Source organism: Callithrix jacchus, chromosome 8 (assembly GCF_049354715.1).
Source record: "Callithrix jacchus isolate 240 chromosome 8, calJac240_pri, whole genome shotgun sequence".
Lineage (NCBI taxonomy): Eukaryota > Metazoa > Chordata > Mammalia > Primates > Cebidae > Callithrix > Callithrix jacchus.
This window is the reverse complement of record NC_133509.1, coordinates 52,519,761-52,546,656: the sequence shown is the minus strand read 5'-3', so window position 1 is coordinate 52,546,656 and position 26,896 is coordinate 52,519,761. Positions and strand designations below refer to the sequence as shown.

The 26,896-nt window shown below is 38.5% G+C and overlaps 1 protein-coding gene and 1 pseudogene across 12 annotated transcripts in view; both read left to right on the top strand.

Annotated features, from left to right (window-relative positions):
* The window catches only part of FMN1 (formin 1), a 415,109-nt gene that overhangs the window by 335,442 nt on the left and 52,771 nt on the right, over window positions 1-26,896 (top strand). The window lies entirely within an intron of this gene.
* Window positions 9,329-9,978, top strand: LOC144577361 (microtubule-associated protein 1 light chain 3 beta pseudogene; annotated as a pseudogene).

Sequence of the window (26,896 nt, the reverse complement as noted above, 5' to 3'; positions counted from 1 at the left end):
GCAGCAGATATTTATACACACATACTCCTACATCTTTCCAACCTTATGGAACCAGATTATTTGCTTGCCTTGATAGAACAGGGGACTGTACCTTAAACTGGTTTTTACAACTTTGAGTAAGCCCCTTAACTGTCTAAGCATTCAAATATTACTAAGGACAACATCATGATGGTGTATTGGGTAATCTCTTACTTTCCCTTTCATCATGGCAGAATCCAAGATAGTTTGATGAGACTCTAGAGCTGCCAAGAATATGAACTAATTCTTTTTTATGGATGCATAGCATTCCATCATATATATGTACCACATTTTCTTTATATAGTCTATCATTGATGGGCATTTGGGTTGGTTCCAAGTATTTGCTATTGTAAATAGTGCTGCAGTAAACATACGTGTGCATGCATCTTTATAGCAGAATGATTTATATTCCTTTGGGTATATACCCAGTAATAAGATTGCTGGGTCAAATGGTATTTCTGGTTCTAGATCCTTGAGGAATCACCACACTGCCTTCCACAATGGTTGAACTAATTTACATTCCCACTAACAGTGTAAAAGCATTTCTATTTCTCCAGAGTCTTGTCAGCATTTGTTGTTTCTTGACTTTTATTTAATAATCGCCATTCTGACTGGTGTGAGATGGTATCTCATTTTGGTTTTGATTTGCATTTCTCTAATCATCGGTGATGTTGAACTTTTTTCATGTTTGTTGGCTGCATAAATATCTTCTTTTGAGAATTATCTGTTCATATCCTTTGCACACTTTTTGATGGGGTTGTTTCTTGTAAATTTGTTTAAGTTCTTTGTAGATTCTGAATATTAGGCCTTTGTCATATGGGTAGATTGCAAAAATATTCTCCAATTCTGTAGGTTGCCTATTCACTCTGATGCTAGTTTTTTTGCTATGTAGTAGCTCTTTAGTTTAATTAGATTAAGCAATGCTTTTTGTCTACATCCATACAACTTTTATTATTTTAGTAAGAATACTTAGCATGAATTCTACCCTCTTAAATTCTTAAGTATGTAATACAGTGTTATAATAATAGGCACAATAAAATGTTATGTTTTTAAGTGTTCTGAATGTAGTAAGAGAGCATTGTGCTTGAAGTTAGAAGACCTAGGTTTGAACACTGGATTGACCACCTAACCTTTCTGTTTGATTTTGTAAAGGATTTTAAATTTCTTGGAAATTTTGTAAAGGATTTTAAATTTCTTGTCTGTAAAATGGGAATAGTAATATCTAGTACACAGTGTCACTATGAAGATGAAATTAGGTAACACACATAGGAAACCACCATATAGACTATAAAGCTTTAATAAATACAATATGTTATGTTTAAGGCATTCTTATTATCCCACTTTGACCCTCTGTGAAAAACACTAATGTATTGAAAATTTCCCTGCTGAATTTTTAGTTCTGGTGCGTGTGGGCGGGGGGCTTGGGGGGTGTGCTACTTGACTGCAATAGGTGCATGGTACTTCATTTAACTTTTGCTGCAATCCTTTGAAACTGAGTTTTTCATTCCTAACTTCAGGATAAGAAAACTTAGTCTGAGGGTCTCGGTAACTTACTCAAGGTCGTGTGAGCTCAATCCCAGTGTTGTTACTGTGCCACACTACTGACTTAGAGAACCACTTAGTTTCTCTGAGTCCCGTGACCCTATGGGTAAACAAACAGAAATAAGCATTTTTGTTTCATCATCTATAAAAGAAAAGTATCGGAATAGCAGATTTGCCTTAACTTGAGTAATACCTTGACCTCAGAGATTCCTTTTCTGAGGTCTTAATAGAGATCCTCTTTTACATTTCCCAACAATAACAAAGTTTCCATTGTAATTAGTAAGGAACTGCAGTGACAAGTATTTAAGTATTTTATGGAATCAGTATTGAGCTCTGCATCTTGCATAATTGTTGTTTTTATAATAAATTGTTTCATGTAATTATTGGTCTAGCCACCACTTTCTCTGGATTCTTGACAACTCTGGCAATGTTTTCTATCAGTGATTGATCAAAGATGCTGTCACATGACTTCTCTTTGACTTATACAGTTACTGTATTCTTCATAATAGAAGAACTTAACACCTGTATTGCCTTCTGGGAATTATTGTGCAAAATACATGTTATATAATGCATAGTTTTGTAGACAGTGTCCAATTTGGGAAAAATCTTTTCATTCTTTCAAATAATACAGGTCTGTTTCTTCTGCTGAGTTCATTTGGCCTTAAAGGAATTGTGACAGCTCTAGCAGGAAACCAGGACTAATGTGTGTGGAGCAGTTAGCACAGAACCTGGCACTATGTATATCAGCCGCTCCTGCTGTTATGTCATTTTGTCAAATCTTATCAGATGGTTCAGATACTGTGTCTCAGAAAGTTAATTACAGAAGTTTTACTTACCCAGGGGTGTGCAAATAGCTGTGGTTCCAAGTTCAAGTGGTAGATAATTATTTACTATAGAGGAAGGTCTTAACTATTAGAAAGAAACTTATGTGCATCTTTTTCATCTCCTCTAAAAATAAGCCACAGCAATGAATGAATATAAGCTGGGTTTCTCTAGGACATGACACTTTCTGTTATGAGTATACTTTGAAGATAATCATATATGTAATTAGAGTAAAAGTAGAATTAGCATAAGTTTACAAGTTACCAGATATGCATGGAGCTTTTATATAGGATTATATTTTTCACAATTAAAATATTTTAACCATTTTAAGGTATAATTATAAGGTATAATTTCAAGATATAATTATAATTTTTATAGTTACATCCTAATCATATAAGGGATGTACATAATTCCATCTAAGAGGGCAGTTCTGATAGATCACCCCTCATGGCTACCAGAATCAACAATATTACCACCTAGTGGCTGTTGAATTGAACTGCAAACACGTGATCCTTGGGATCCACAAAGACCTGGTCTCAGCAGCTAAAATGATGGAAAATGATAGTAAATGCCCCTATAATGAACAACTTTAATGGGCCTTGATAACTGTTAATCACTGTAACACTCCAACTCTGCTTTCAAACAGATTGGGAGAATAATGAGAATTTGCTTTTCCAGTTGAGAAATGGCCTTTAAAAAGTTGTAACCTGAGGCTAGAGAATGTGATTATTTGATTGCGTGATGGTTTTATTAATTTTCTGAAGTGAGAAGAAATAGATCTACCTTCCCTCCCAGTTTTTGTATTTAAATTTTCAATTACTTAGAACATTTTTTAGTGAAAATTAAAAATATGTATTTGAGTAGATCAGAACTGTTTTAAACAAAGATAAACTGGTTTTCTCATTATAGGAAATATGTGACGTTAGTTCATGTGCTTTTATAAATTTAGCAGGGCCTGGGTGCTCAACTTCTAGAAGTGAAGTGCCAGTCCAGATAGCTCATCTCAGAGTCAGGCATCAAGACCTTTACTATTTACCACTTCCCCTTTCATCTTAGCATCCACCAACTTGTTGACATGCAACTTATTCATTGAAATAACCAAACCATCTGCCCACTGAGCTCATTGCACCATCCCATTTCCTTGCTGAAATAAAATGTGGCATGAGTAATTGTAATATAGCAATTCTAGGGGAGCATAATATATTCAAGTAGGTAATGTGGAAAGCCACTAAAGAGTCTATTTGAAATTGCTCTTCTTCCCAGGAGGGCACTTTTCTCTCTTTAATATATTCCCTTTGGCTTCATAATTCTAGGATTAAGCCTAATTGCTAACATAATATATGTGCGTGATCGTCTGCTTTCTTTAGCTTAAGCTTCCTCTGGCATTGGTTTCTAGCTTGTAGTCATGATTGTGGCATTAACTGTAATTGGTCTGAGCTTCATGTGGTGAAATAGGTTCCAGCGCATTGACAGCAATTAATGGAGCTAGATAGTCCTGGATAAGATTCAAGGGGTGGGTTTTGCATCTCTTTCAAATTGTTTTCTCATTGTTTCTGTTGTAATCTCCTGGGAGACTATAATAAACAAAGATTGGCTTTAGAATTGCACAAACCCCAGTTCAAATCTCTCCCCTATCCTTCTGAGCTTGGGAAACTTAATTTCTCAAAAAAAAAAAAAAAAAAAAAAAAAAAGGCTGAGGTTCCCTCATCTCAAACACAGAGATAGTAATACCACTACCATAAGGTTACTGTGGCCATCAAACTTGCTAAAAAAATGTCAGCCAGTTGACTATGGGTCTGTCTTTCATACTAGTTCAGATAAATTTTTTTCAAATTGTTACGTTTTATTAGTTTAGGGCTTTCTATGTTCTAGGCACTGTGCTGCATGTTATGAATACAATGATGAGCAAAATGAACACAGTCTCTGCCTCTGGAATGTACATTTATTATAGCCGATTGGCAATAGGAATCCACAATGCATAACCAACCACCTCAAAACTTAGTAGCTTAAAGCAATATATGCCTGTCTCAGTTCAATGAGTTGACTAGACTTAACTGGCTAGTTCTTGCTTCAGGTCTCTTGTGAGGTTGGAGTTAGATTATGGCTGAAATTGAAATCATCTGTAGGCTGCAGATTGTCAGCTTGGGTAGATGGAGGGTGGGACTTGGCTGAGCATCTCTGAGAGCCCATGCAATCACTCCACACAGCTTGTGCTTTCTCATAGCATGGCGGTGTCACAATAGTTAGCTTTCTTACATAGTTACTGGCTTTTTCCTAAGCAAATGTTCTAAGAAAAAGAAATTCGAAATTGCCTATTCTCAAACACTGGGGATGAAACATCATGTCACTGTTGTTCAAAGAAGTCACAATCCAGCCCAGTTTTAAGGGAGTCAAGCAATAGATACCACCTCTCAATTAGAGAACGGCACAAACATACAGGGAAGGAAAGAACTGATGATGGACGTCTTAGAGTCTAGCTACTGTGATGTATAATTGATCGTTCCTCAGATTGGTATCTGCTGATATCTGGACTCTTAACTAGTAGGCTCTGGCTTTTACTTGGCTTAGTCCATCAAGATTCATTAAACTGACCACTTGTGCTTGCCCTAGGAAAATGGATAGGTATAATCTCTAAGGGTCAGATAAATAGCAAAATACCAATCTGTTCTGGTTCTCATAACTTCTTCAGGACGGATGGTATTTCCAGGGAATGGGATTTTCTCACTCTCCTTAATCACTCTGTGTGTTATTACATAGGAGGAAATATACAGCTTCATAAATACTAGCCTCACAAACTCAGTTCAAAATGTGATTCGCATGTTACATGCTTACTTTAGTGCACAAGAACCATCACCTCAGCCAGAATATATTTCATAGGACTTAATATGAAGTCCCATTTGCTGCAGTTTGCGATTGCGCTTCTTCTGAGATGGAGTGATGGAATGTGTAGAAATAGTTAAAAGTCATTTCTAAATCACATTGAAAATATTTTTTTTTCAACTAGTTTATGTACCAACATTATGTTCCCAAAAATATAGATAAGAAACCAGAATCTGAAATTTATGTTAAAGTTCATGGGTTTTGATTACATGTTGCAGGTGGATCAGTTTGAAATACAAGCCTTACTTTAAAATAAGTAATGAAATGATTCCCATGGATCTATGAGACTTCTCCAGGGACATACTACATATACTCTGAGATTAAAATACTATGTGTTTTGTCTCTATGTATTTTTCAAACATACTAAATGGACAACATCCAAGAGGCATCAAAGAAGGAATAAGCTAGAAAAGTAGCCTACATTGTTTCCCACGAACTGTGATGATCCAATCCAAGATCAATGAGCTGTCAGGGAAAAGAGGGAGAAGTTCCCAGCAAAAATGTCTCAAGTAATAGTGAAAGGGATCAAGAAAACCACTGGCTGGATAAACTGTGATAGATGTCGGTGATTTGTTTTTTTAAATGTTTCTGCATGGAAGTCCCTTTCTGTATAATACACACCTTTTGTACTGTGTGACACTCCTGTGTCTATCTTCCAAACACTGGGGAGGGTGGAGCGAGCAACTCTCTTCTTTAAACAATAATTTCTCCCAATTTAGAAATGTAACCAGTGTGTGCACATTTTCTTTTTGGTATTTCAGTTGTTCACAGTTACAGTCCACTCAATGTTCTGTATGACTGGGGCATGGTGACCCATTGGCACAGCTTTCTCTCATGTTTGTACCATTTCCATACCCTTCCCTCCCTCCTGGACACCTGTGCTAATCATCCAAGGACTGCCTCCTGCCCACATGACTGCCTGTACCCATCTTTGCCTCCTTGGCACTGAATGAAATAGCCAAGCTTCTGAGATCCCTGGTACTTGTCTGTGTGTGGAATCCCACATGCCCTAAAATGCCTTTCACACTGTTTTTTGAAGCAAAGTGATTTTGGTCATTTGTATGCTGTTATATGCAGACATAAGAGGTTTTAGCCATGCTGTTGGGTCCTCGGTAGTATCTTGAATGTGCTGATAACAGATGATTACAATCCTCTCAGTAGTGATATGGGAAAAAACAGAGCTGCCTGCAGCTAGATATTCAAATAATATCATATTGTGGCTCCTCCAGAGAATAAGGTCATCCTGGAGGTGACTTAGTTCTCAGTTCTCTCCAAAAAACAGCCATTTCTTCCTCCAGCTTTCTCTGCCCTCTCCCCACCACAGTCCCTTCAGTCTGATTAAATCTGAGCCAAACAGTTGCTCACTAAGGGCTAAAACACAGCAATGACAAGAGGAGGCCAGGTTAATGGGTGAGCAGTGCCCTAGAGCAGGGCTGAGTTTCACCCACAGACCTTAAGCTGCCCCCACCTCATTCTGCTTTGGATTCCAGGGCTCCAGTTCTCCCAGGGAGGAGTCATAACTTCTTGGAATTGTTCAACAATAGTTTCTTATGTTGCTAATATGTAGCTATGCACATGCTCACAGGGAAAAATCTGAAATCAGTCTTATTGACTTAACAATGTAGATCTCCCTCCCATTAAGTATATGGTTCTTCAGTGTACCTTAGTTCTGGATAATTATAAGTAACTTAACAAGGATTTTAAAAATTGTTGCTTCCCACTTCATGACTGCATTGCTGCCATTAGTACAACACCTGTGAGCTAAGCAGTAGGGAGGTTGGTTTTTTAAGCCTAGTCTTATTTTGATGAGAAATAGGTTCTCAAGAGAATCTTCTCTGAATCCTACTTCCAGGACACTGATAGGTGTGAGCCATTATTGATTTCCACAGCCTGCCAAGAGTATAATTGAGAAGTCTGAGTCTCTTGTCTCAAGAAGCCAAGCTTCTGATGTAGGCAAATAAAAGAAACTATGTTCTGAGTAGCTCATCATCATTAACAACCATAAGCCTTCCCTGGCTAATGGCTCTTCACATGTAAAGTGCCCTGCTGTGGAATCCAGGGTCTTCAAGTCCCTTGTCCTCAGGTTGTTTCCAGTCTATGAGATAAGAAGAACACTAAAATGGGAAAGAGCGTAGTAAATGGCAAGCATCAAGTAAAGCCCAGAAGGGCTAGAAGTTAACCTGAACACAACTCTGTCCTTGCTGCCAAGGCCTGGAGGTTAGCTTGGTGCTGACGCTCCCTGGTTGAGACTTTGATGTAAATGGCTCAACATGTCCTGGCCTCAGGGATTGGGGTTCCAGTTCTGCTGGGAGAGGGTGGGCAGGGCACCGAAAGTGGTAGACCTGAAGCTGCCTATGGGAAGCCAGCTGCTTAAACGAATCTTTGCTTGGCTTGCTGGTCCTTGGCTTTGATCTGGAGGCACTTTACCATGAGAGTTCTTCCTAGTCCTCCTGTGTCACTCGTGACAGGCTCCTCCCAGTTTGGTCCAGTTTCAAGGGAAATGAGCTGTTTGTCCAGTCACCATCTCTGGGCTGTGTAAACAAGCAGATAGGCAATTAGTGGCTGTGTCAGGGCCTTGGACTGCTGCTCTGCTTGCACAAATGGAGACTCATCACTCATCTTTTGGATTCTCGTCTTGCAAGCATGAGATAATAGGGACAGCTTGGCTTTCGAGATTTCTTCATGTTGTTTAGATTTTAGTCTTCGTGTCACAATCTTATTGTTCAAGCATTTTTGGCAACAGCCACTGCCATTCAGCTCATTTGGGAGAAAAAATTATAATTTGGAATCTGTCGCCTTGATTTTTTTCACATTAAACCATTTTTTAATGAACAGGAAGTAGGACCAAGGCATAGAGATCAGTAGGTAATATCTTTCCTTAATTAGCCAAATGCTGACAACAGAGGTCACCCAGTTGCAGGGTATTTTTGCCCTCCCCCTTCAAGGGGACATGTGTGTTGTGCACACAGGCTGGAGGCCAGGAGAGGACTGAGGCTGCCATCAGGCCCCACGGCTGCTGCTGTTTGTGTTTACTTGAGCATTTCACTGCGCCTGGTATGTTTTCCTCTTGGATCCAAAATGCTGAGAGGCTCCCCTCAAAGTGCCATTTGTCTCCTCTTGAGACACACAGAAATCAGGCTCCAGTCGCTCAGTACCCAGACTGTTCGGAGCGCAAGGCGATGGCCCTGTGTTTCCTTTGCTTTTTTTCCATACGTTGGCATCACCTCCTCTGATTGTTTTTCTTCCCTTCTGCTTTTAATTTTTTCTCTCTTACCTCAGTTTGAGCCTCTGCCTTCTTTCATAGCTTTCTGTTTTCTCTCAGCATCTCCTCTGCCCGCTTATGTTTTTGGTTTCTTGTGACTCGCTCTCCAGATTCCTTCATATTCCGGAATCACCATGTCTGGCCAGCATCGTTGTGAGCATGCTGCCCTTTTGTGGTTGTCGTTCATCCCTTTCCCTCTTGCCTTCATTCCTCCCCAAACCTTCCACCTCTGCCTCCTCAAACCTTTGAAGTTCTTCAGACTGGAACTATCTCTGGATCTTGCTGCATAGATAAGATAACAGCACCTGGGATCCTTTCAGCGTGAGCACTGTGGAAGTGATCATCCTTCTCCCATTTTGCCCTAGGATGGGCATTTTTTGTTGGGCAAGGAATTAACAGAGAGCACATCCCTCTGTCTGTAACCAATCACTACTATTCTTTTTCAGTTGTTTGTTAAGCACATATAGTAGATTACTTATAAATAAGACTCTGAGGAAAAAAAAAGAATGAATCAGACACGATTTTAGCCTCAAAGCCCCTATATATCTGACACAAAATCTTACTCTGCCTTTCAGGAGCATTAGATACAGCTGATCAAGTGATGGATTTAAAAACTCCTTGTCTTTGCTTTAGGCCCTACCCTCTTTTGTCTTCTCCCTATTTCATGGGTATTCCTCAATCTGGAATTGAGGTTCTGGTTCTTCATCTTTCCAATCTCTAAACACAAGTGGGCTTCAGGACTCAATCCATGAAGCCCTTGCCTTAGCACTGGGATTGCTGAGGCACCTAGAAACTTGAGACTTTATTGATCAAGCGTATAATAAATAGACTGAGGGAGACTCGGAAAGTTGCTGTTACTGGAGTTGGATTCACTGCTGCTGCCACCCCCAGTAGCCACCAGAATCTTTTTGTTGCTGCCACCTCCCAGATCCCTGCACCATGCCATCGGAAAAGACTTTCAAGCCGCACCACACCTCTGAACAAAGAGTAGATGTCCGACTTACCTGAGAGCAGCATCCATGCAAAACCCCAGTGGTAACAGAACAATACAAGGGGAAGAAGCAACTTCCTGTCCTGGATAAAATGATCTTTCTTATACCTTACCACAGCAACCTGAGTGAGCTCATCAAGATAATTAGAAAGTGCTTACCACTCAATGCTAATCAAACCTTCTTCCTGGTGGTGAACAGACACAGCATGGTGAGTGTTTTCACACCAATCTCAGAGGTATAGGAGAGTGAGAAGGATGAAGATAGATTCCTGTACACGGTCTATGCCTCCCAGGAGACATTTGGGTTGAAATTGTCAGTGTAAAACTAAAAAAAATGGATCTATTCTAGAATTTTTTAAACCCTTACCAACGGGGGAAAAAAAATGGGGGATGTTACCAACTGAGATCGTTCAGTTCATCTAATCACAGATCAAACAGTAGTGTTCCCACCTACCAGTGTCAGGAAGTTGGGTTTGTATTTCAGGCAGAAAAACTGGGCTCCCAGCGAGCACATTCAGCTTTGGAAACAATATTATTTAACAGGCTACCTTCTTTTCAGATTTTAAAAGTTTAAAAATAAGATACTTTGCATTCTTAAAAAAAAAAGAGTGACTGAGTGACTGTATGCTCAAGCAATGGGTGTGTCTTCTTGTTCTTCACCAAGCAAGGGGAAAGTTTTACGTTCATTTACATTTATTTTACAAGTTTGTAAGACATATACAACTTAGGGAGAAAAAATATGAAGGCCTCAGTTCTAGGGAGAAAGCATGCAGGCATTTGTAGTACTAAGACTAAAAGTTAGGGGAGAAAGAGTTGCTCAGGTAAAGCTAAGTTAGAATATGAATTACTGCTACTATAACTGACACTAAATAGAACCAGTGAAAAATGAGAAAATGTGAACTGTACTATCCTAAATAAATGTAAACTAAAATAACAATGTGGGCCAGGTGCAGTGGCTCATGCCTGTAGTCCCAGGACTTTGTGAGGCTAAGGTGGGAGGATCACTAGAGGCCAGGAGCTTAAGACAAGCTTGGGCAACATAGGGAGACCACATCCTACAAATTTTTTTTTTTTTAATTAGCTGGGCATGGTAGCATGCACCTATAGTCCCTGGTACAGAGAGGGTGAGGTGGGATGAAAACTTGAGCCTGGAAGATTAAGGCTGCCATGAGCCATGATTGTGCCAGTTCACTCTGGCCTGGGTGACAGAGTGAGAACCTGTCTCAAAAAAAAAAAGAACAATAAGAAAGATAATGCATGAAAACCTCCTTCTTTTTTTCATGACTTTCAAGCTTCACTTTCTGCCTTCCCACTTTGTACCAGACAGACATTTACCACTGGGAATCTTCCTTGTCTGTGTCCCAAGGTCATCTGAACACCAAAGTTACACTTAAGAAAGGTTGTCAACTCAGAGGAACTGAAATAGAATTCCCATGGAGTTACCCATAACATCTATTTGAAAACAAACCCTTCCAAACCATCACATCGTGGAAATCACAGTCCATGATGAGAAAACTGCCAAGTTTTTGAGGTTGCAACTTAGAACACACACCAAAAAATGTGTCTTCATCTCCAAGTGTCTTTGGTTTGAAAATTGGGATAATAGAGCATCTGATTAAGCTTCCTCAAAGAATATCCAGTATTTTCCCCACTTCCGGTGACAGAAACCTGGTTGGTGGTCTAAGCCAAGAAGAAAAAGATGTTTCCGTTTGGAAGAGGAAAAAATCCTAAGTTTATTTTTTTAGAGCCATGATTTAGAAGAAATAACAAACAAAATAAGGGAAGCCTCTTATTTAAAATCAGTTTTCATTTTATCTGGATAGTCTGCTTTCCCTTGCTCATGAGTATCTGTGATTATGTGGTCAGGCCTGACATGTATCCCAGCCAGGCTGGGTGACATCCCTGTGCCCTGCCCTCTCCTCCAGCTCTTCCTCATGGGCTAGCAGCCTTGTGCTTTTAGGAAGAAAGGGACTGAATTTTCTGCTGTTGCTTCGCTTCCAAACAAACCCAACCTAATTCAAATTGACAAATTCTAACAAAGGTGATGCCTTCTTTCTGAGTGTGTCTAAAGCCACAAAGCCAACTGCATGACAGTTTGGGAATGGCAAAACTTTTAAAAGTTTTTGACATCATCATGTTAGCATTTTGAAGGGTTTAAATGAATAAAAGCCTTAGAGTCCTCTATGTGGTGAATATGAAGCACCCATTCCCAAATTAACCGAGGTGATCAGTGATGACTAGGGCTTGGCTTCTCCCCTTTAAACAGTGAGTCTGTTTTCAAGATCAGTTGAACTAAGAAAAAGATGAAAACGTGTTTGTTCAAAGAAAGGCCGTACCTAGATCACCTTTATTTGCTCACTTCTTGATGAGGCTGCCTTCTCTGGGGTAAAATGGCTGAAAATTATAACGGTGGGAGTAAAAGAGGGATATGAGAGGATGAGTTTCTGCCACATTTGAAGAACGGAAGAACTAGATGAATAGAGTTTGGGTGATGGCAGTTGGTTTCTTTGTAGGAACTATTAATAGTCTTGATTTAGGCTTGGACTTCTGCTTTTTGTCTTTTGTGTTTTATCTGTGTTTCTTTCCTCCTTGAGGCAGCTTGAATTGAAAGCGCAAGGGAACAGCGCTAACATATAGGGTGGAAACATATTTCTATGTAATTAAGGTCTTCCTCAATTTGCGACTACTGAGGACCAAGGGAGACCAAGTTCTGTTCCACACACCATGAGAGGAGTGTTGACTAAGAAGAGTTAGGCAGCTTTATCAGCTTGTTGGTCAAGGGACGTAGGATCCTGAGATAGATCAAATATCTTAGTTGATATTAACATAAATATAATTTTTAATATTTTTCTGAAGAACCAAAAAGAAGTTTAAGAAAAGAGTTTACCATCCAAGAGTTTAATTTGCTCTTCATCAGAGTATGACATGGCATGCTAGGATGCAGGAGCAACTAACCCAAGTTGGCGGAAGCAAATACAACTGCTTTAGAGATAAATGCTAGGAGGGTCTGAAAATCAGAAAAAAGATGGGAAGGGTCAGGGTGGAGATGATAAAGAGTGATCGTTCTCAAAATCCTGCTGCAGTGAGAAGTAGCTGCCTTTTAGTGTAAAGTCTGGGTTTGTGGAGGAACCCAAGAGAGTAAGAATGGAATCAGCAAATGCATATTTAGATGAATATGCCCACATTCCTTTGCCCTTTTGATTCCAGAAGCTGAAATTAAGGCTTTTAATATGTGTAAGCCCTTAGATCATTTGCTAAGAGTTTAGGGGAAGAAAAGCAGTTGGTTCATCTCTGGTATTTTCATATAGATTTCCTTTATAGAAGTTACTTATAAGTGGTGTTTTCAATGGAGACCTTCAAAAAAAGATGCTTGGATGTCTCATCAGGTTTCAGAGAAATGTTCAGATTTGTTAACCCTTTCAACTCAGATAAAAGTCCATTAAACCATGAAACAAAGTTCATTACACTTTTTGGCCAGGGACATGAGTGACAAACTGCTCCCTGGGACATTGCTCATCTCTTGTATGGACTAATTTCAGGACTTATTAGATGAAGGCAAGTCAGAAGGCTCACTTCCTCTGTGCTTGGATTCTGGAGATGTTTTGATGCTAGTTGGCCTTTTGTGGATCTTCTCCCTTATCAATAGAGGATACACCCCATTTCTCCAGATGAGTGCCTTATGAAACAGCTGTTGTTTCATAAGACATTCCCTTAACCCAAGGCCTTTCCTCCTTATCAGTTACACTAATTGAAGACCAAAACCATTTTCACCCCTCATTATGTCTTTTCTACTTATCCTCTTAAGAAAAGAATTACAGATTGGGATACTCTAGAAGTGGTAGCAGTTATTAGAGGAATGACATCCTAAAATATGACCATCAGAGACAAGAAGAAATTAGAAAGCTAGCATGCAATGGGCATTTAATAAACAACTGCAGGGGAGTGATGGTGGAAGAGAAGAGCAGAGCAGGGGAGGAGGAGAGAGAGGAAGAGTTGTAAAGTGGGGAATAGGAGCTAACACTGTAGAAGGAGGACAAAACTGGGGCCAAAAAGTCTATCCCTGGCTTTTCTCCCATTGACAAATATAAGACTGATGTTTACCCCACCTCCCACTTCTCACATAAAAACATTAGAAAGCAACATATTTAGATAACCCAAGGTCATAAAGGAGAGTTGAAATAGAAGCTTCAGCAAATAGACCCCACATCAGACCTTGAATCATCATCAATTCCAAACACTACCTGAGTCTTCATCTCAAAAAGCTCTTCCCTCTGCTTTGAAAAGACTCAAAGCATCATCTCAACAGCCAATACATTGAAACCCCTCTCCACACTGAAGCCATAGAAGAACAATAGTTCTTTTGCAAATTATAGCTTCCTCAGAAGAAATGTTGAGGCAGGCATGTATTATTTTATTTTATAAACCACAAAGAGGCAAACAACCCCTTAACTTGGAATTCAGAGTTAACAAAAGCATTAAATCCACTGGGCTTTGAGAGGGGGCAATAGTTTTTCATATGTCTTCTCTGCTACCATTATTTACATAACAAATCACTGCAAAATGCATTCATGTCAGATGTTGGAAATAAGCTCTTTGGGGCATAGATATTTTTAAACAACCCATAGTTATAGGGATGTTTTAAAAACATGCAAAGCCTGAGTTTGTGTTTCAAATCATAAGTAGTCACAGGAACTCTATATTGTTGGTTTGGTGCTGACCTATGGAACAGAGTCTGAAGTCCCTCAGAAGTGATGACGTTGTAAAAAGATACAAAAGTTCACCTTGGCTTTAGATTAAAGCCCTGTCTTTCAAGGCAGGTACACAGAAATCCCTGGTGCCAGTTTTTACCTACACTTTGGAGAGCATTGAACTTTCCTTGCAAATATGCAAAATACTTCCCCACCAAAAGATTTTATTTACTGACACCGGAAACAAGCATCCCCTCCCCACCCACATTCTTCATCCTTAAGAATCAGAAGTTAGTATTTTAAAAAAAAAAAAAAAAAAAAGGCTGCATTCTTTGAGATTATTTGCATGAGCGGATTATTTGCATCAGTCTCTGAGAGGTTATCTTCATAGTCTCTAGTCTACTTGTCCAAGCTTACTGATCCCACAAAATATTTTTCCTGCAGTCTAGGGAGTCTTGTGATTGCCTCCATGGACCTATGCAATACCAGCCTCCTCATCCCACGCACACTTTCCTCCTCTGCAGCCACTGCAAGCCCCGGCTCCTGGGGCTCCTTGAGCTTGGATTGCCAGCTCCACTTCCCGTGTTCTAGGCAAGCAACAAATACCCTTTAAAACCGCCATCAAGCCCCACCTGTTTTATAAAAACTTCCCAAGCTTCCATGACATTTATGCTATATTATTAACAACAGTGTTAGCTGGGTGCCTGTAGTTCCAGCTACTTGGGAACCTAAAGCAGGAGAATCACTTGAATCCAGGAGCTGGAGGTAGCACCATTGCACTCCAGCCTGGGTGATGTAGTGAGACCTTGTCTCAAAAAAAAAAAAAAAAGGAAAAATAGTCTCAGCTAACATTTATTTAATATTCTCAGCCAAGTTTGATATTAAGTAGTATCTCGTTTCTCATTAAAAAAAAAACCTTGAGGAAAGCACTATTATTATCTCCATTTCACGAAGGATGGGAGAAAATTGAACTCAGATGGGCTAGATCTATGTGATTTAAAGTACGACCTCAATGAAGTCAGGTTAAGAATCCGGCATGGGGGTTTGATGGCGTGGACTAGAGTGGTTGAGTAAGGGGAGGGAGGTGATAGAGGTGAGAAGTATTTAGAAGGTACAACGCACTAGACTTCTTGGTGGCTTAGATCCTGCCTTCCAGATCTGAAAGGTTACACCTAATGCTGTCTTTAGATGTTATTTGCACTACCTGAGTACTCTGGGGCCCTGGCTGCTCTTACCCCTAAATGATCTCCACCTTCTTTCATATCTGACTTCATATGACAGTGTCTCCTCAGACAAGGGGGGCTTTTCTTACATATACTCCTGGGAAAATTAGGTTTCCACTCTTAATATAACTTCTTTTTTTGTTACCTCTGTGGCACTTCTCTCAGTTTTTAAATATTTAAGAAATTACTTAGCTGATAAGAAAGGGAAGGTGTGTCTATTCATTTACTTTATTAATAGTATTCTCCTTACTTGGTTTGCAGTGGTGCTCAGTGAAAAACAGGTTGAATTTGTCCAAAAACAGACGGGAGAATTTAAAGGAGTTCCTCCTCATTTAGATTCTAAATGGAATGAAATTCCATCATAAATGGAGATTCATCTAGAGGTGAAAACAGGATTTAAACAGGAGAATTAAATTATTTCAACCACTGTCTCATCAAAACAACAACTCCAAAAATGTGATCTGGAGGGAAAAACAATCAACAAACTAATGAATAGAAGACAGTGAGTCAGGGGTGGCTCCCTTATAATAAGGGCGATTATTTTTTAAACTCTGTCTTTATCTAATGGTCAGTGGCACTCAGTTAAATGGCCAGACACAAGAATCAGAAGATTTGAATCTCTTGTCACTTGTTAATCCATATCCATAACTTTATTTACTTTTTTTATACTTTATGTTTGGTCTTTGGCCTTCCAGATCCCCCAAATTTTGGATAACCTGCATGTGAGATGATCCTGTATTACAACTCAGAGAAGTGAATTTCCCTTCACTAGTCCATTTGCTTTTAAAAATGAAGAAGACATTAAAAATGAGTTGCAGATAAATGTAATGCATATTTAGTTATTTTGCTTTCTCAGTCAGCATAAGGTCTCTACATAATGACAAAATTTCCATTCAGTACCTCCTAACTCTGCCACTTCGGAGAAATGTGTCCCCCTTCATTTCTATGTGGGTATTTGTCTAAATCTTGTCTTTCTTCCCACCACTGAGGTCTCACACCTTAGAGAGTTCTATATAGATATACAACATGGTTATATATGCCCGCAACAAAATAGTTGTAACTATTTTCATCACTCACGAATCTTGGCCTTTTAACAGATAAAAGAGTGATTTCATGGATTGGCGGGAGTCAGAATCATTGCTTTTGTATGCTGAGACAATATGTCCAGTCTATATCAATGCCAAATAAGGTATCTTGGAATGTTATTGCATACATATGCTTTCAGTTCATGCAATATAGACACAGAGAACCAATTTTAGGAAACTGGTCTCAAAGGAAGGCATGGGTTGTTGATTTGATGCCCACCATTCTACTCCAGCAGCCAAATATGGAACTCTTAATATTAATGTAAATGTAAATTGGAGGAAATTTCAGTCTTTGAAAACTATCCTTCACCCCGCTATCCTGGGGCCTGTGTTATTCACCAGCTAGAAACACTAGCAGCTGGGAGTAGAAGATGGCTTGCCTTGACCTCCTGGTTGCATCTAAATAGCTGTAAGTTTGACAGAACTTTTGCCAGAGCGTGTGTTTTTAACATAGTAAGAATTGGTCTCATAAATTGTTGTGTCATCTTAGATATTGCATGACAAATTTTTGTTATTGGGTATTTGCCTAGTTATATCGATATTAACTAGAGTAGACCTTGTGGAAGCAGAGAAGGCAGTTTTGCTTCACTTTGGCTGGAGTTTTGCTACCCAATTGGAGTTCTTACGCATTGCATTTTGAATCTGTGACCAAGCCTGCCCTTGCTCCAAGTAAGCAAATGTTAGCATTCTTGCCATCCACCAGTGTCTTTCCTCTATGGGATTACAAAACATTTTGTGTATAGCACATGTATAAAGATGCCAGCAGATAAAGAGTTTTGCCTTAGGTCATCTACCAGGTAATACTATATCTTACCTACTGATCTCCCTGTTCACGGAGAAGAATTTTGAAATCCTTAAGTAAAAGACATTGAAACTACTAATGTGTTCTTTTGCTGTATCCATATTTCTAGTAGTCAGAATGCATGCTTTCTATTCCCAGTAATTTTATTACGTTACTAAAAAATTATGATTTGTTTACGAGGGAACACGAGCCAAGTGGTATGGCTAAATCACTCCTTTTGTCTGAGTCGTGACAATATTTTCACCATAAATGTTTATCTTTCATCCTCAGGGGAGATAAGTATCCTCTTTTTTGAATCATCCTCTACAGAGTGCCATAGATGCAAAGCAGTACTGTTATCCAAATTGTTAGCTCTTACAGACAAGCTAGACTCTATTCACTGTTACAAAAACCTAGTGAGAAAAAACAATGCCACATGATAAAGAATTATAAAATCATTTTAATTAGCTCCATTAATTAGGAAAATGGAATTTCTCTTTGTGTGACTTTGAGTAATTAGAATTTACCAAATTTAGAAGAAATTCAGACTTTCTGCACTATAGAAAGGATGAACCATATTGAGCTTATCATTCTGCATCGTAATTTTTAATATCTATTCATGCTGATACATATGGATCTAATTACTTTTTTTTTGAGACAGAATCTCACTCTGTCATCCAGGCTGGAGTGCCGTGGTGCAATCTCAGCTCACTGCAACATCCATCTCCTGTGTTCAAGCAATTCTCCTGCTTCTGCCTCCCACGTAGCTGGGATTACAGGTGCCTGGCACCATGCCTGGCTAATTTTTGTGTTTTACTATGTTGGCAAAGCTGGTCTCAAACTCCCGACCTCAAGTGATCTGCCCGCCTCAGCCTCTCAAAGAACTGGGATTACAAGCGTGAGCCACCGCACCCGGCCTGGATCTAATTACTTTTAACCACTATGAGTTATCCAGTTGTGGGAATAAGCCAAGCTTTTCTTTATCTACCTCTTTCTCTTCCTGCTCTTAAGTTAGTCACATCATTTTGGACCTCTACTATAAAGGAGAGCCAGCAATCTGTGTAGGCTTTCTTCTTCATTAGATTGTTAAAAAGATGAACAAGACAATAATGTGAAATAATTAGAATTCTTCTGTTAGAAGGTGCTACAAACATGAAAGCTAATGCTATTTTCTTATATGTTATGATTTCCATCTAAAAGGACAGGATTCCGTTATCATTTTTTGTTTTATTTAAATGAATAGTAGGTAAGAATTCATTTGTTAAAGTGATAGGAATGTCAAATTAGACAAATGTGATTAGCTGGGCATTAACGCCACAAACTCAGCCCAAGATAATGTTGCCAAGACCCAAAGACCATCACGTTGTTGCTCATAAATGACAGTTTAAGCTGGTGAGTGGCTGAGGTCCAGCATTCTCCTTGGTTCCTAGATGGACAATAAAGCTGCTTCGACCATAATTTTCCATCTTTCTTCTTGGAAAGAGTGACTGGAAGCCACTCAGTAAAGTGAACCTTGGAAATAAGACTTCTGTCTCACACCATCTGTTCATGAAAGGGAGCTATAAAAATAAACACATAGGCAGAAGCTAATGGAGACGTGGCAACAGGCCTGAAGAAATGCCATCCCTGGATCCCCTCCTCTAATACTCTTTTAGTTCTACTTAGTTTCAGAACACAGTGAATGCATCAGTTGTAGGCAAATGTGTTTGTTTTATGAGCTTGTTTATCTGGAAGGTAGCTGAAGGAGGTAAGAATGAGAGCGGCTTTGGAAAGAGCCAGCACTAGGAAAACGGGGAAACACATAGCATCTTAGCTGTGGAAATGCTATTCTGTTATCTGGAAGCCACCTGGAATATTGTAATATTGTGGGATCACCTAGTGTTCTAATAGAAGGTGGGTCTCTCTTAGTTCCTACATAAAAACTCCAAAGTAAACTCCTAGGTGGGTGTGACTTAAGAATGGAGCAAAGCATTAGCATTAAATGGCAAGCAGTCTGGATTGAACATAGATGTAGAGAGACTCCCTTGTTTTTAATCACTGCTTTCCTGGTTTCTCATTAAATTGGTCTGCGCTTCCCTGGGATCCTTTGATTGTATTTCTGCTCTCTTTTCACTAAATCTTCCTTTAATTTCCTTTGGTTTGATCTGATGACATTAACTCTTTCCCTCGGTTTCTTGGCATACCCTTTCGGCTTGTTTCCTCTTTCTTAAATCTCAGGGCAACATTTTTCACTCAGGGAATTCAGTGTCAGTGTCTTTCACAACACCTTTGCTGCTGGCCTGTAGCCTCTCAGGCTGCACTAAGCAGGGCCCTGGGGAGTCTTCCACTCTCCTTGGAAAGCTGCTTCTCTGTGGGCTGTGGAACACTTGACCTCATTTGTCTCCCCACCACCCTTGTGAAAGAAGCAGCCGTTAGGCCCTCTTGACATATGTGGGAAGCAGTATTCTGAGAGACACTCCAGGGACCACACTGCTAAGTCAGTGATAGATTTCGACATCCAGAGGGAGGGTCAGCTCCCTTGAGTCCCACTTTGAATGATTTCTAACTACTATTCCCATCATTCAAGTTTTGTTATCCAAACAGACCCTATATGAAATTGGCTGTTATTATTAGCAATGCTGTTGTTGTTTGACCTCTCAAAACTACTTACTCTAAACAACATCTCCCACAGTGATTTTATATGTGATGTCTAATACAATTAGGGAAAAAGGTTACTGAGTACCTAACTTAACCATTCATTGTTTACGAGTAGTCCCACAGTGTGTCAGATATTGTGCTGAGCAGACAAGAGATGGTCTTCTGGCTTAAAGATCTCACAACGTAGTCAGGAGAGTCAGTCCTAAACAGATGACTTTGTAATAGGGGAACTACAGTGAAAAGGATAATAGAGAAATTCAGCCCATTTTTGAGAGCCTACAGTGTGTCAGGTACTGTGCGAAGCACAGTTTATATAGTCATAAACAGGACAGATAAACTTTTAATTAGCAAGAGCAAGAGACAAAAGAGCAAATAAGTAACCCATTGTATAATTACAAATTGTGGAAAGTTTAGGTTTGGCTGAAGAGGGCTGCTATTAAGAAACCTACTTTAAAAGAGTAGGGAGAGTAGAGCAGTGATGACTTTTAAGTCTGGGAAGGAGCCAGTTACATGAAGCACAGAAGAAAAACATCGTAAGCAGAAAGAACACTGACTGGCAGCCCTGAGGCAGCTGACAGCTTGGCATACTGAGAGATTAAGATGAGCAAATACAACTGGAAGTAGGGCAAGCCACCTAGGGAGGGTCCTGAAGATAATGAGACAGAATTTGGATTTTATTCCACAGGGAGCCTTAAAAGAATTTGTAAAATGAAAGTAACCTAACTACATTCATGTTTTAAAAGGTTATCCTGGTTGCTGTGTAGACAAATAAATGCAAAGGGGCAAGAGTAGATAAGGAAGTTATTGAAGTAGTTCAGGTGGAAAATGAGCATCTTGGACCAGGCTGGTGGAAATTGATATGGAAAAGTATAGGTGAATTCAAGACTATTTTTCAAATAGAAAAGACAGGAATTGGATTTAAACATAGGAGTTGTGCTAAAGGAGGAGCCAAAAAATAATTCCCAGGTTTTGATCATCTTAGTGAATGCCGATGCCATTTACTGAGGTGACTAAGACAATGAAAGGAACAAGTTTGTGTTATTATGGGGAAATCAGGAAATAATTTGAATTCCCAGACAGGTGTTTATGTCAGAATATCCAGCAGGACAGAAAAAATGCAAATTTGATATTGAGAATATAATTTGGAGTTGATTATATAGATTTGAGATTTATCAGCAGAACAAGAGTAGCTGAATTTATAGCTAATTATAAAAGAGAGGGTTGGGCACAGTGCCTCACCCCTGTGGTCCCAGCTACTCAGGAGGCTGAGTTGGGAGGATCGCTTGAGCCTAGGAATTGAAGGCTGCAGTGAGCCTTGATTGTACCACTGTGCTCCAGCCTGGGTGACAGAGTGAGATCCTGTCTCTTAAAAGATAGAAAAGAGTAGAGAGAGATTGCTCAAGAGAGCCAGAGCGCCTTGGAGTCTGAATATATTTAGGAGAAAGAAGAAGAGCCAGTGGAGGAAACAGAGCAAGTAATCAGAATGGTTAAGATAATTGACCAGTGTTGAACATGAATCTACCTGACTTGCCACTGATAAGTATTTTTTTCTTTCAAATAAAATTTTAAAATACTGTTTCTGAAAATATTAAAAAAACTATCAAGCATTACCTATGTGTAATCTGTCAAACTTATGTGGACATTTATCCACTCTGAGATAAGCATGGACTAAGAGGACTTTGTAAGAATCTGAGCCTCTGAAAACCATGGCTGGGCTCCACAATGCAGCCCAGGTGGAACTTGGCTTTCATGGTGTGAAGGAAATGAGACATGTTTTTTAAATGATGCTCATGGTTATTAAATAACATGATTACTAGTAATGTGAGCAAAGATTTTTAAAAATTACTTTCCCACCTATCCCCTCCCACAGGGGGACACTACAGTATCTGTTGTTGATGGTATTGCTGCCATCCCCAAGTCCATGTTTCAACTGTGTGTGGCTTCCAGCACTTCAATGAAATCTTATTTAGTCACAGATGCCATTTTATAGAACTGTAAAGAAGGGAGCACATGGCTTTTGACAGGGATACACTGTTCCAAATTGGCCTTCCCTATTTTTGCAGTAAGATATTACAGCTCCAGGCTTCATGCTTTCCCCCTTATAAGTTCAGAGAAGCCCATTCTGTGAAGAATACTTTTCGAATATGAAAGTTACCCATAAAGCATTCTGGACCATGGGTGTGACCAGATCTCCAACATGAGTTGGAATAGGTTTCAGGGGCTTTGTTCCCACATAGTACCTTTAAAATAGGTATTTTAAAAATGTTATTATACCACCATGTCATTATTTATGATAATAGTAAAATTGCTATTTTGGCTTTTGTTTGTTTTAAAGTCTAAAAAATGCTCAAAACATGTAAGAACTATCTTATAGAATCTATGGGAGAAGAAACTTAAAACTTTGAATTTTAAAATTTAAGCAGTTTTCTTGGAATGACAGCATTTGTGTGAATTTTCTTATTCTGCAGAGATGACTTCTTTGGGCATACCTTGGTGTAGGCAATAACAACAGAAACTGTCTGTCTCTGAGATAGGCCATGAATGGGCTCTTGGGTGGCAGAGACAGAGCAGTGCCTTGGGTAGTTAGCGGTATTTCAGGATACGAATGAGTACCCTGCCTTGTAGAACATTCTGCCCTCCTCTATTCTTCCCAAAATAGGTAGAATAGCTCTTGTACCCAATGGTGAGACTCAACTATAAAGACTGGTTCACTATCCAGAATCAACAACTGAGGAGAGCCAAAAAACTCAACAAACAGGAGAACTTACACCTGAGAAAACACGCTTGCAGAGAGATCAGATTTTCAGAACATGTGTGTTTTCTAATCTCAGAACTATAAGATAGTCACCTTCATAAAAAAAATCCAGTGGAGAATATAGAAATTAAAATTTGAATTGATGAAATGTTTTTTAAAAGAGAGTAAGAAGTAAAGAAATAACGCAAGATTACTTCCCAGAAATGAAAAGACTTGCATCTTTTATTTAAAGTGCCAACAAAGACAATGAAAAATAAATGCACACATATAGACACCCTTAATTCTTTGTAACTAACCTTGAGAAATCAAGGAGTTAGAAAAATACTGAGATAGACAACAAACTAATCAGCAGCAACACTGGATACAGGACAAAAATGGAGCAGTAAGTGTAAAATTCTGAGGGGGGAAAAAATCAGAACCTAGAATTGTAAATTTAACCAACCTGTTATTAAAGTAAATGAGAAAAGTAAATTCTTTTGAGAAATGCAAAGCCTGGAAAGATTACTACTCGTTGATTTTTTTCCCCCTCTCTGAGACAGAGCCTCTCTTGGTCTCTCTCATCAGGCTGGAGTGCAGTGGTGGGATCTCTGTTCACTGCAACCTCTGCCTCCTGGGTTCAAGCAATTCTTCTGCCTCAGCCTCCTGAGTAGCTGCAATTACAGGTGCATGCCACCACACCTGGCTAATTTTTGTGTTTTTAGTAGAGACGCGGTTTCACCATGTTGGCCAGGCTGGTCTCGAACTCCTAACCTCAGGCGATTCACCCGTCTTGGCTTCCCAAAGTGCTGGGATTAGAGGCATCTCAGAGATCTCTTGAAGTTGTACTTCTCCAAGTTGAAAATGAATCTAGGAAGAAGTGGAGTAGCAACAGGTATAATGAGCAAAGGAATGTATAAAATAATGGGTAAGGCATTATTAATAAAATATGAAGTATTTGTATTTGAATATCTGAAAATAAAATTGCAGATGATCAAAATAGGTTGAGGCATTGGATTTGACCATAGAATTTAGGAGGAGGATGAAAGGAAAAGCAAGCCACCCTTATATTGTTCCAGGTTAGAGTATTGAGAGATAATTAGGGATAGATAACTTAAAATCACAGGTGTAATGGGTGTTAAGATTTAAGTATTTACTAGTCAAAAAGTTAGAATTTATCATGTTCAGACCATTAAAGGAAAAATAAAGCAAAGACAGTTTGGTGAATCCAACAAAAATTAGGAAAAGGTGAAAAAGTAAACAGCCAGCAAGCTTGGTGAAGAAAAGCACACAATAAATATGAGGATTAATTCAAATTTACTCATAATCAAAATAAACACAAATGGACCAGCTTTACCCAGGCAGCTGAAAGGAAAAAAAAATGACTCATTTAAAACAGAGGGCAAGACAATCTGCCACTAGTTGGATACTCTGATTATCTCTTAGAAAATCTATGATATTTGAACAGTATTTATCAATCTTCAACAGCAACAAAAAAAGCTGCCTCACACAATTTCAAGTAATAATCTACATGTAAAAGTACAAAAGCAAAACCAAAAATATAAACAGTATTATAAGAAAATACAAGACCTCCTTATTACCTTGGGAGTAAAAAGGATCTTCTTGCAAATGATTTAAGAAGCAAAAGGCATGAAGAGAATATTTATGAATATGACTTTCAGATTTAAATTTTAAAATGATAAACATTGTAAACCAATAGGCAAGCAAAAGCATGGGAAAATATATTTGCAAAATATTTAACCAAGGGTTTATACCAAAATCTGTATGATTTACAAAATTTTAAAAGTTTGACAACAACAATTATCAGCCCCTAGTACTATTAAATTATACTATCATTATGGAGGACTATTTGACAGTCTCAAATAAATTAAAACTATGTCTACCTGATATGCTAACAAATCTGCTTCTTTATGTCTCTCTTAAACCTTGCATGTTTGCACGGGGACACTTAGAAGTTCTGGAAAGATAAATCCAAAAATGATAACAGTATTTGAGTTGTGGAAGATAGCTATGTATATGTGTGTTGGGGAAGACAGAGGATGTGATGCAGAGGGCTATCAGGGGGACTTTATCTGTAATGTTTCACATTTTTATAAGGAGAATCTATATTACCTAAATTAGTTAAGGATTAATTTTCCAAAATATTTAAGAGTGGAAGATTTATTTTCAGTTTTACAACAGTTAGCATTAAAGCCTCTCTGCAGTGAAAAGAGAAAGTAGCCTGTTAATGCGTAGTTTCAGTTTGAGCCCACAGTTTACGTAATCACGAATCTTAGTTTAGTTCTTACAATAGAGTTTTTAGATGAGAAGTTTATACATGTCCTTCACGTTGTATTGATGGCTTTGGTTGGAAGTTTTCTGTATTTATCTTTAGTCATATCAATTTTAAATGTTTAAATATCTGTAATTATTTTGTTTAATACTGATGTAGTTGGACTTATGATTCAGTCCACCATTTCAGATGGTGTCTTAAAAGGCACATCAAAGGCAGATTACTCTCTCCAGTCCTCTTTCCATTATGCAGACAATGGTAGGTAATGCATTTACATTTTTAATTTTATTATATAAATGGCATTAAACCCTAAAATAATTGCCAATAATATCAGCATTGTTTCACTGAGCTTTTATATGTGACTATGAGTCATTTTTCCTCATCAAAATGAGAAGTTTTTTCTTTTTTTTTTTTTTTCCCAAGTTAAGTCCTAAATGCCCAACTTTTGACCATATATTTCTTCTGCTTTGGAATTTTTTTTTCTATCAGTCATTATATTTCTTTAGGAAACTTCTTTAAATTTTTTTAAGGGAAGGAACAAAGCTAGCAAAGAAACAGATGTGTCCCATATAAAATATGCAATAAATCTTGTCTCACAAATTCTTTGCTCTGAACTTTCTGACAGAAACTGTCAAATATCCACTTTAATTCAGGTATAAAATGTTCACTCCATGTCATGGCGCCAACCACCATATGCCAGAATAAAGTTAGTGACCAGCCATAAAAACAGCAGCATAAGCACCTTTGAAACGGTACAATTCATCGTGGGTGAGAACGACCCATATAAATCCATGGGGAATTAATCTTGGCTTTGCTACTATCCTGCTGTGCATTTACAACAAGCTTCTACTCCCACACAGCAGAAGTAGTAATACTTTTTAAAAGGAGAGGGGAAAATAAGAGAGCCGTGTGTCCACCTAATGAGCTTGTTGGTTGGGGGAAGGGAGTTGCATGGATCAGAAAGCAGTAGGTTTTCCTCCCCCTCCTTGGAGCTCTGGAATTCCCTTGAAGAGGCAGAGCTAAGCCTCAATTGAACATGTGGGGTTCTTCTTCAGCTTGCCTTGCCTGCCTTAGTAGATCATGTGAAACCAATCTCCCCAAAGTGCAATAGAAAGAAATGACTTCAGCTTCATAAATCATTGTTATCATCCCACAGGAGGAGGTAATGCTATGGTTTTTCTCCAGTAAAACATTTCAAGCCTCTGGTTTCATGAATTTTTTTTTTCCTTTCTGAAATCAGATTCATGCCACTTGTACAATTAGCTTCAGGCTCCTGCCTACAGGAGATGGTGGCACTTCTCCAATTTACTTAATATTTGAACATTTCACTCTCAGATTTCGAGGGAAATCTGTTTCCTACAGAACACGTGCCTGTGTGTGTGGCTTGTCATATAGACAAAGGCTTCATATTTTCTTCTAATATACTGATCCTCAATATTTTTTGCATTAAGAATATTTTCTTTATACTGTATTTTTCAAATAGAGAATAAGTATTACATATTAGGTTTAAGCACAGGATAAAGAAATCTCAACTTACTTTACAGTATTAGACACTATTTTAAAATGCACTCATAGCCATGTAAAGCATTTCTCTAAGGCACAAAAATAGGAAGACTAAAGAGTGAAGCAATAGATTATATCCTAGTTAAATCAAAAGAAAAATCTGTCTTAATTCTATTTGGTAATGTTTTAATAATTCTTCGTAAACATTTATATCCTACAAGGTCTCATTTAGGAAGTACTGTCAAAAAATTATTTTGAAATACTATCATGAGTTTCTAGAAAATGTTTTGTTTGAATAAGTTTCATACTTACTTTGAAATAAAGCCTAATTTTTCAACTGTTTTTAATAATTATAAATTTAAATATAAATTATAAAAGTATTTAAAAGTTGACCTATACCTACACCTTTATGTTAAATAAAAAGCAAGGGATAAAACCAA